The 8,682-nt window shown below is 47.3% G+C and overlaps 1 protein-coding gene across 4 annotated transcripts in view; it reads left to right on the top strand.

Annotated features, from left to right (window-relative positions):
- The window catches only part of SPTBN1 (spectrin beta, non-erythrocytic 1), a 93,491-nt gene that overhangs the window by 29,818 nt on the left and 54,991 nt on the right, over positions 1-8,682 (top strand). Inside the window, exon 1 of one of the 4 annotated variants that reach the window (XM_035896126.1) lies at positions 6,724-6,742. The exons of the other annotated variants lie outside the window; for them this stretch is intronic. The gene's annotated coding sequence lies outside the window, so the exon portion shown is untranslated. Of the gene's footprint in view, positions 1-6,723; positions 6,743-8,682 lie in introns of those variants that run through there. 4 annotated transcript variants of the gene reach the window in all.

Here is an 8,682-nt window from a genome sequence, read left to right as displayed (position 1 = left end):
AAAACCCTGGCACTTCCCTGCATTATGCTCATAATGTTTTTTAAAGGAAACTGCAAAGACCCCACAAGATTGTGTGCACTCGAAATAGTGCGGTGACCTCAGGTTTTCATTGTTCTTCTGTGGGAATTTTGCAGTCAGTGTCCTGGGACAGGCCGAGGCTTTTTCCATGCTCCTTTTAATGAAGTGATTTGTCTCTTACGCAAAGGGAGAAAATGGCAACAGGCGTGAACCACTAACATCAAATCAGCCATAATCAGGCACTTGTGTCCTTTTGTGTTAAATGCTGACAGCACGGAGGTATTTTTCATGCTGCTTCTGAAAGGAGGTCCATTGGAACGCTGTACTGCACGCTCGTTAGGCCATAAAGTTATTCCTTTATTCCTTTTGCTATTTTGCTGTAAAAATGGTTTTGTAACATCTTTGTCCAAGTACATTTTGGAGATCAGGCCTCAGTGCTCTTGAACATTTTTCTCATAGTGGACTTCAATAACGTGAGTGGTTCTATTGAAACCAGGGCCTTTAAAGCTGAAGATGGGCGTAGGTGTTGCCAAGAGCAGCACCCAGAAGTGTTAAACCATTTTAATCATCCACTAGAAAGGTTGCATTTCTGTAGCTGCTTTGCATTTCACAGAGCAAAACAAGAAATCAGCTGCTATCCTAGAGTACCAGAAAAAAAAGCTGGGTGCTTGATGTTTATGAAATGGGCTGTGGCGGGCATGGTGGTTTCATTGCGGGGAGCGGGTCACAATGCGGGAGATACTCTCGCAATTTCGAGTTCCAGTTTTCCTGAAGTAACACAAGCAGTTCACCAATGTAGGGAGAGCTCAGCACATATTCTCTCTAAATCTGCTTAAATATGTCATCTTTGTCTTCTGAATTTAAAAAAAAAAAAAATAAAAAAAAAATAGGCGGAGTTCTTCCAGCAGTTTAATCTGTTAAACCCGGATGACTTTCATGTTTCATTTATTTGCTGTGGGAGATTTTACAGCAACTCTTTGCAGATGAACGTAATCGTTCTTCTACAGGGATCTGAAGCTGGCTTTCAGGAGGTTTATTTCTGGGTTGCTGACACCAAACTGCCATAAACTCTGTGTAAAAATAAAGACAATGAAGGGACCTGCCCTTCCACACCCCGTAATGCTTGGCTGGCTACCGGACATTGTCCTGTGCATCATTTTATTGTGCGAGTGAGCTTTAGTGACATCAAAGAGAGAAAGCAGCGGAATTGTTTTTTCCACTTGCCGCATTATGTAGCTTTCCCTTTTTTCTTTTCAGAGCATTTTCAGCAGTGAAAGTAGTCACATGCTGTAATGTTTAGTAGAGAAGGGTAGATATTTAATAGGATTTAGAAGCTGGCCAGTGCTTCCTAGGAAAAGCGAACGGCTTGCTGAACACAGCCCTGACTTCAGAACAATCGTCTCTGTGGAGCAGAGTCAGGAAAGCAGCAAGGGTTTTGCTCCTAATGAAAATCCCCAGCTAAAGACAGCACGGACAACATCACCTGGCTGCTTTGTCATCTTTCACGTTCAAGTTGCTGTCTAAGTCATGTTGGAGCATGTAAGAGCTTTGGCATAATCTCTCCGTTTTTGATGGGGAAATAGCACCGCAGATTCCTTTGTGCCGTAGAATAGCCATAACAAATGCATCCTACTTGCATCAAAACCTTTTAAAGTTCACCTGTTGTTCCTAAGCATCAGAGCCACGTGTATCGTGTTCCCTGTGTAAGCTGTGTGGAGGTTTGACTTCTCCAGCTTTCATCCTAGGTTGTTGCTTGCCTCTGCCAAGCGTATGTTACGGCCTTCTGTCTTCTACATGAAACTCATTTTTTTCCATTTCCATCAACTCCTCTTTTCAGTCCCGACCCATTACCTGCAGCTGGAGAAAAGCAGCATCCACTGTTCAGTTTTATTGCCTTACTGCTAAAGGGGAGATAGTCATAGGACTCTTGAATGTTAAGAGAAACTAGTTTTATTTCCTTTTCTCTACAGACGCCTCATAGCCCTCCTCCTGAGTGGGTTATCCTTCCTCCTTCCATCATTTTTTTTCCCTGGTGATCGATTGCAATATATTTTAATTTGGACTCTCTCTGCCTGACTGTGCACGTTTCTTATGCGTTGTTCTCTCTGGGCTTCTCCTTGCCAGACGTACTGGCATAGCGTGCACCAGGGCCGGGTGAAAAGGCCATCGTTTCGTGGGTGTTTATCCAAGCAGATGTTTCTCCCCTCAGCTGATACGGTACAGATACACAGAGGTGCTTTTTTCCCCTCTGGGTTATATTTAGCATTGCATCAGTTGACTGGTTTGCATTGCCCCGCAGCCCCACGGGCAGGCAGTCCCAGGGGCTCCCAGCTGAGGGTTTCACCCCAGGGTGGGGTCCTGCTGGGCCATCAGGAGCAACAAAACCCAGCCTCAGCCCCCTCCCCGGCACGGATCGCAGGCCAGGGCTGCTGGTAGTCCCCAGCCTTCCTCTGAGCATGCAGCCCTTGGTTGGGACAGGAAATTTAAGGACCAGGAGCCACCAGCATTGCTCTTTTCTCAAGGTGCTAGTGGGGGGGTGAGCCAAGGAGCTCTTACTTGGTCCTGTCGGATCCGCTGAGGGGTCTGCGTGCTGGCCTCGGGGCCGTGGAGTTATGCTGTACAAGCCTGTGCTCAAGCCTGCCTGAAACAACAGAGGTTAGACCTGTATGAGAATTATTTCATATTCAGTATTGGTCTTCTGTAACTGTAACAAATGGTGAAGATTATCACAGTACGCACATTCACGTCGTTTCCTGATAAAATCTTGTCTGATCACAACACTCCCGTCCCGGCAGCTGATCTAGCATTCTCTTGGGCATCTTTCTCAATTTAAAAACTTCCAAGCACAGCTGAAATGTGTGAAACTGTGAATATTACCGGTTATTTAACTCTATACCCTCACATCTATGAGAAAACATAGAGCGATATCCTGCACCCTGAAAACCCACAGCACTGGGAACGTGGAAGGACGCGCAGTGTTCTCTGCACGGCTAGCCCGGGTTATGATCCGGGGAATTCGGGGAAGCTGTGGATGTTGGCTGTCAGCAAAAGTGGTGTGCCTGGAGCGGCGCTCAGCTGATCTCTGAGTCAGTGTGTTTAGCAATGCCTCGCGCGGGGCTCACACCGGCTGCCTTTGTTGCTATAGTGAAAAAATAATAATTTTAAGCCAGAAAAATTACTTTCAGCGTGGAAATCAAAAAAGGCATAAAACTGCAGGACACAGAGCTTTTGGAGTTAGGGATTCAAACTCATCCTTAATTTGCCTTGCTTGACAGGGATCCACAAACATCGCTCACGCCTAGCGCAAGCGGCCGGCCGGGCTGGGCAGGGAGGGTTTCGGTGCCTCCAAAGGCTGGGCTGTCCCAAGGCGCCCAGCAGCAGCCCTAGACACTTGGTGCTCCTGTCAGCTCCCCTTTTGAGCTCTATTTTCTCTGTTTTCTTCAGCAGCATTTCAGAGCACCCCTGTGCTGCGTATCTGCGCGGGCGCGGAGGCCTTTGCGGTCCTGGGGCTGGCGGTAGCTGTTGCACGCTGAAGGTGGTTTTACCTGCGCTGGGCTGGCAGCAGCATGCGCCAAATATATTTGCCATTCAGTTTGAAATGGATTCAAGGTCAGTCTGTTGAAAATGTGGTTTGACCGGTATGGAAGGGAGCAGATCACCTTTAAGCTGTTTTTAGAAAACAGGCGGCCGCACAGGTAACCTTTGCCGCAGCAGCAGTTGGTGCTGCGGTCACGCGAAGGGGTTGGGGCCGATAACGCTTTCTGGCATGTGGGGGTAGCAAAGGGGTCACAGGGGCCCACGGTGCTCTCAGCCGGCTCCTGCAGCCGCACATTGTCCGGGGCAGTTATTAAGACAAATTCTCCATTATTCTGGCACAGCCCCATTGAGTTCACTCAGCGGAGTCGAGCGTGTGACAGAGGGAGCATGGTGGACACGACCCCCCTCCCGCTGGCCTGCCCTGGGGATTCAGCCACTGACACTCCTGGCTCTGGTCTTTTAGAAAGTTAACTACATTTTTGTTCAGGTTTTTTTCTCATCCAATTAGTAGAGGAAGAAATTACTCTCCTCAAGCGGGGAAGGGGCTAGATGCCTGCTTGTGATCCCATCCAGCCCCGGTTTACATGCATTTCACTATACAAACTTCAGTTTATTTACTAAACTCCTAAACAAAGTCAGTCCTTGATTTATCTCAGTCACAGAGGGTTTGCAAGCCGCCGTATGCTGGTAGTATTGTCGTGGGGGTTTCCGCATAAAGGAAATTTCCTTCCCAGTGTTGCTTCAAGATAAGTTGGATTCTCTGTTATCAATACTGCTGTGAGAGCGGCTTCCGTCTTCCTGCTGTGCATGTTTTGCATGTGGCGCATTTCTCTTTACCCCTGGGAAACAAATGTTTTCACAAGCTGTAGGACACTTGGAGCTCCACCCATATCCTCTAGTTTTAATTAATCTTCAAAATCTAAAACTGTTTTTTTGAACGTATGAGGGACATTTGTCAAAACGATCACATGAGGTTCATAAATAGGGCTTCAGGGCCCATTGCTGACTTTAAATCCCTGGTGTCGTCGCTCGTGGATGCACCTGGCCCTTAGCCTGTAGGTTTTTACACAGCACTGCATGTTAAAAGGGTCGTAGTTGTGTGCTTAGCCGAATTGTCAGAGGTGTGAGTACCACCTTCCTGTATGTATGTTTCTTTCCCTGCAACGTATTACCAAAATTCATTGGTTTTAATTCTGTGCGTGTTTTAACCTGAAACCCCAGAGCAGAAAACAGCAGTTTATCAGTTTGAAAGGGTTGGTAAAAGCGTTGCAAAAACCTGCAGTCATTGTGAAACGCCATGTAGAAATAATCCGGAGAGGTTTTAACACGACCAACCCCAGCCGCACAACTTTCAAAACGGGCTTGTTTTGCTTTCCCACGTTGTGGGAGCACAAGAGGAGTTACGCGATGCGGGGGTAAGAACAGCTGCGCCTTCTCCCTTCTGGTGTTTCTATCGCTAATAGTGTCAGCGGGGAATTAGAGCCGTGCTCCGCCTGTGCCAAGTGCACCATAAAGAGTGGCCTTCCTGGGTGACCGGCCCATTAGGAGACTGAAAGAGCTGCTGTGTCTCTCTGGTGGCATTTTTCTGAGATAAGTTGCCGGTTGTCCCCAAAAGCTGGCAGTGGGCAGGTGGGGGCCTGGCTGTGGTGCGGTGCCGCAGGGTTTTCCCACGGGGCCAGAGGCTGCTCCTGGGCAGCCAGGGATCTCACTGCTTTTGGCCGTTCTTGCTGTGAATCAGAGGAAAGGAGGAGAGGCGGGAAGAAAACGAAAGGCTGTTAAACTCGACAGCAGAGAAGTTGCTCAGACACGTGTGAATGTGCTCAACATGTGGAGTTAGCACTGAAACCATCGTCGACAGCAGAGAAGTTGCTCAGACACGTGTGAAGAGCCGGCAGTAGGCTCAGCGTGTGGAGTTAGCACTGAAACCATCACAGCTGTGGGCTCGGTAGAGATTTTCAAACTATTTTTATCTGGCGGGGTGAGCAAGGAGGAGGATGGTGCTGCAGAGGATGGGTGGAGATCAGCTGAGAGGAGCGAAGACGAGAGCGAGCGCAGGGTGGGTGTGGAGGTGAGGAGCCAGAAAAACCAACCCAGCCCTTCAACCTCTCGCCGTAAACAGGAAATCGAGGACCACAGAGACTGAGACAGAGGAAACGGGAAGGCAGAAAGGGAGCGGCAGCAACCGTGTTTGACCTAGACTAAAGAAAACACACGTAACGGCACCAAGCATCAGCTACCAAAGCACAGAGGGCCTCCAGCGAGGTGGGGAGAGCCTGCAGGCTGTGTTCCCATCCTGTCCTCACTGATAATTCGGTGCACTTAACGGAAGCTGAGGCAGCGCAGAGGACGAGGAGTCGCTGGAACTTTCTCGGAGTTTTTTCCCTGATTCCCCACTGCCTGAAGAATGCACTTCCACCTCCTCTTCTAGGCCCACAAGTCATGCTGGGATGGGGAAGCCTTTTTGGGAGAGTGACCCCTGGGACCCCTCGGCGTCATCCACCGGAGGGACCCGTCTTCCCCCTCGCCGGCTGATCTGTTGACCTCCTTTGCCTTGCTTTCAATAACAGAAGATCCTAAATTGGTATCAGTTAATACAACGGCACCAAAGTTTTCACAGTTCGACTTGGTACGCCACTCTGTTCCTATGTCGAGTCTCTAATCTGTTCAAAATTAGGCTCTGACCCTTCATCTGCTCTTACCAAACCCACATGGATGTTCTTTTTCCCACGCATTACATTTATCATGATCCCAAACTGTTGATAACCGTAACTTTTGACCAAGGATTTTTTTAATGATTGGCTTCACGATGATACTTGATAGCTTTTTTTGTTTTACATAATATTTTCTATATTCAACTCTTATTTTTAGGATCCTGTGCATTGGTATTTCTCTTCAGCATGAATGTAACCACAGGGATCTCTGAATGTTGTTCTTCTGTATAGAGACTACAGTGATTAAATAAACTTGCTGAGCTGTGATGGGTCTTGTTGAAGCTGGTGAAGGGAGATGTGGTCATTTCTGTTGGGATTTTCTTTAAAAAACACCAACTATTGCAAGGTTTTTCTTCTGTGACTCTTTTAAAGAAATACCTCAACTGAAAGCATGGATTATTTAGTAGACAAGCAGCTATGCAGATACAGCATTCCCAGGACCCTGCTATAAGTAGTTCTTAGCATATATATTTAAGGTTAGTAGACACTATATTTAAATAATTACTTGGATAGACAACTATTTCCACTAGTCAGATGCATTGGGTTTTGGCCTCTTTGGTCCAAGATTGAACCACCTATGTTGTCACACCGCTGGTACAAATTGCAACATGGTTCGGGGCCGCTGCGGCTTTTGACTGCAAAGGCAATATTTATTTTTCTAGTGCTGCCTTGCTGCGACAAGGTTTGGGCTTTCTAACGAACTGGCCCTTCTCCTGTTGGCGCGGTGCTTGTTAAGGGCGCGCAGCGGAGCCCGGTGCCGCTGCCGCAGTGAGGTGCTGGCAGCGAAGGGCACGAGGGGGGCAGAGGTTTGGGCAGCCGGCGGGGCATGCGCTGCCATGTGCCAGAAGCTACAGTTGGCTCCTCGGGGTTATTGCTCGCTTCCTTTTCGCTTCCTATATCTTACCAGGCCTCGGCTCCATACAGAGGGAGGACAAACAAGAGGAACGCAAACTGTCAGTTCATTGAAAGCCCATCACTGTTTTATCGCAAAATCCACCTTCTGCATCTTTCCAAGCCCCATTTTTTGATTTACACACCTTATAGGTAGGGAAAAGCTGTTACAAATGGGACAGTTTCAGTGCATTCGCTTTGGTTACGTCCTACCAAGAATAAATTCAGAAATACATAGGAGGAACTGAAATCTTAGGGTGGGGTTTCTGTAATTGGGCAAACGGCCACTGAAGTGCCAGTCTGCTCTCCCACTCCTTGTCACATTCCTCCTCTTCGCCACCTTTCTACTGTATGATTTATTTTCTTACTGTTTTTTTGTCTTCTTTCCCAACTCCCTATCCTCTTCAGCCTCAGTGTCTTTATCATTCCTTGTCACCACGATCGAGCTTTTGCTGCTGTCCCCAGGGTCCTGTGGGTGTGGAGGCTGTAACTGGTTATGAATGTGCTGGGATCGTGCCCCCTTCCTTTGGAAGGACAGCATCCACCAAAACCCTGGGTAGTCAGACACGAACTCTGCCTTGATCTGCACCGTCGTGAACTTTTTTTTGTGTTTCAGACAACATACTCTGAGTTTTCAGAGCTGGACAGGTTACATTTTGGTTTAGGATTTACCAGTCTTCATGTCCTGTTTCTGAAAGTGCCAACAACTTTGAAGAGACTGATGGGAGGCTTACGTGCTCAGCTGCTTGGAAAAGCAGACTGCTTGCCTTCGTACGTCTAATTACGGCCTTCGGAGTCCAAGTTTGAGCACCTGTGTTTTGACAAATTTGGTCTGTAGTAGTTCCCAGCTCAGTGAAATGACTTTTTGCTAACAAGGAAGGGTTTCATCCAAAGCCCTTGGCAGAAGAATTTAACCACAAAGATGCATAATGCTTTCTGCCTGAGAGTTCTCGGCTTGGCAGATAGCCGTTAGGAGTTCCTGTAATGTGGGCTGTAGTGAGCCTGTGCGTTAAGAGAGCTCTCCTAGCCAGTGCTTTCGTGTATAAACAGTTGTGAAAGACTGCGAAGGGAAGGTGGAAAGAACCTATTTTTCTATGGCTTTAAATAAATGCAAGTTTACTTCAAACACTCAGTTATGGAAAAATTCATCTTGACATTGTGTGAAAGAGTTCCGAATGTTGAATCTGCAAATAAATATTGTAATGAGAAGGGAAAAAAGTAAATGGGAAGCTTTGGTCTTTGCTCTCTTTTGTACCTATCTTAACCCAAAGTGACTTCTGATATTTCAGGGGATGCGTTGTGGGTTTATGGGTATATTTGAGAGCAGAAGTTGGCCTGTTCTTCCACTGGTGGAACCAGTGATCCACCTGATCCAATTACTGGAGAGCTTGATGAGTCCAAAGTGGCTTTTACATTGTAGCTCTACAACAGAGCCTTCGTACCTTGAGAAAGCTGCTTGTCTGAGCAGCAAGTAAGTCTGCAATCTATAGTTCAGATTTATTCCGTAGAGAGTAACTAAGTAAAA

This window comes from Egretta garzetta, unplaced genomic scaffold (assembly GCF_000687185.1).
Source record: "Egretta garzetta isolate BGI_Z169 unplaced genomic scaffold, ASM68718v1 scaffold200, whole genome shotgun sequence".
Classification (NCBI taxonomy): domain Eukaryota; kingdom Metazoa; phylum Chordata; class Aves; order Pelecaniformes; family Ardeidae; genus Egretta; species Egretta garzetta.
This window is presented reverse-complemented; position numbering and strand designations above follow the sequence as displayed.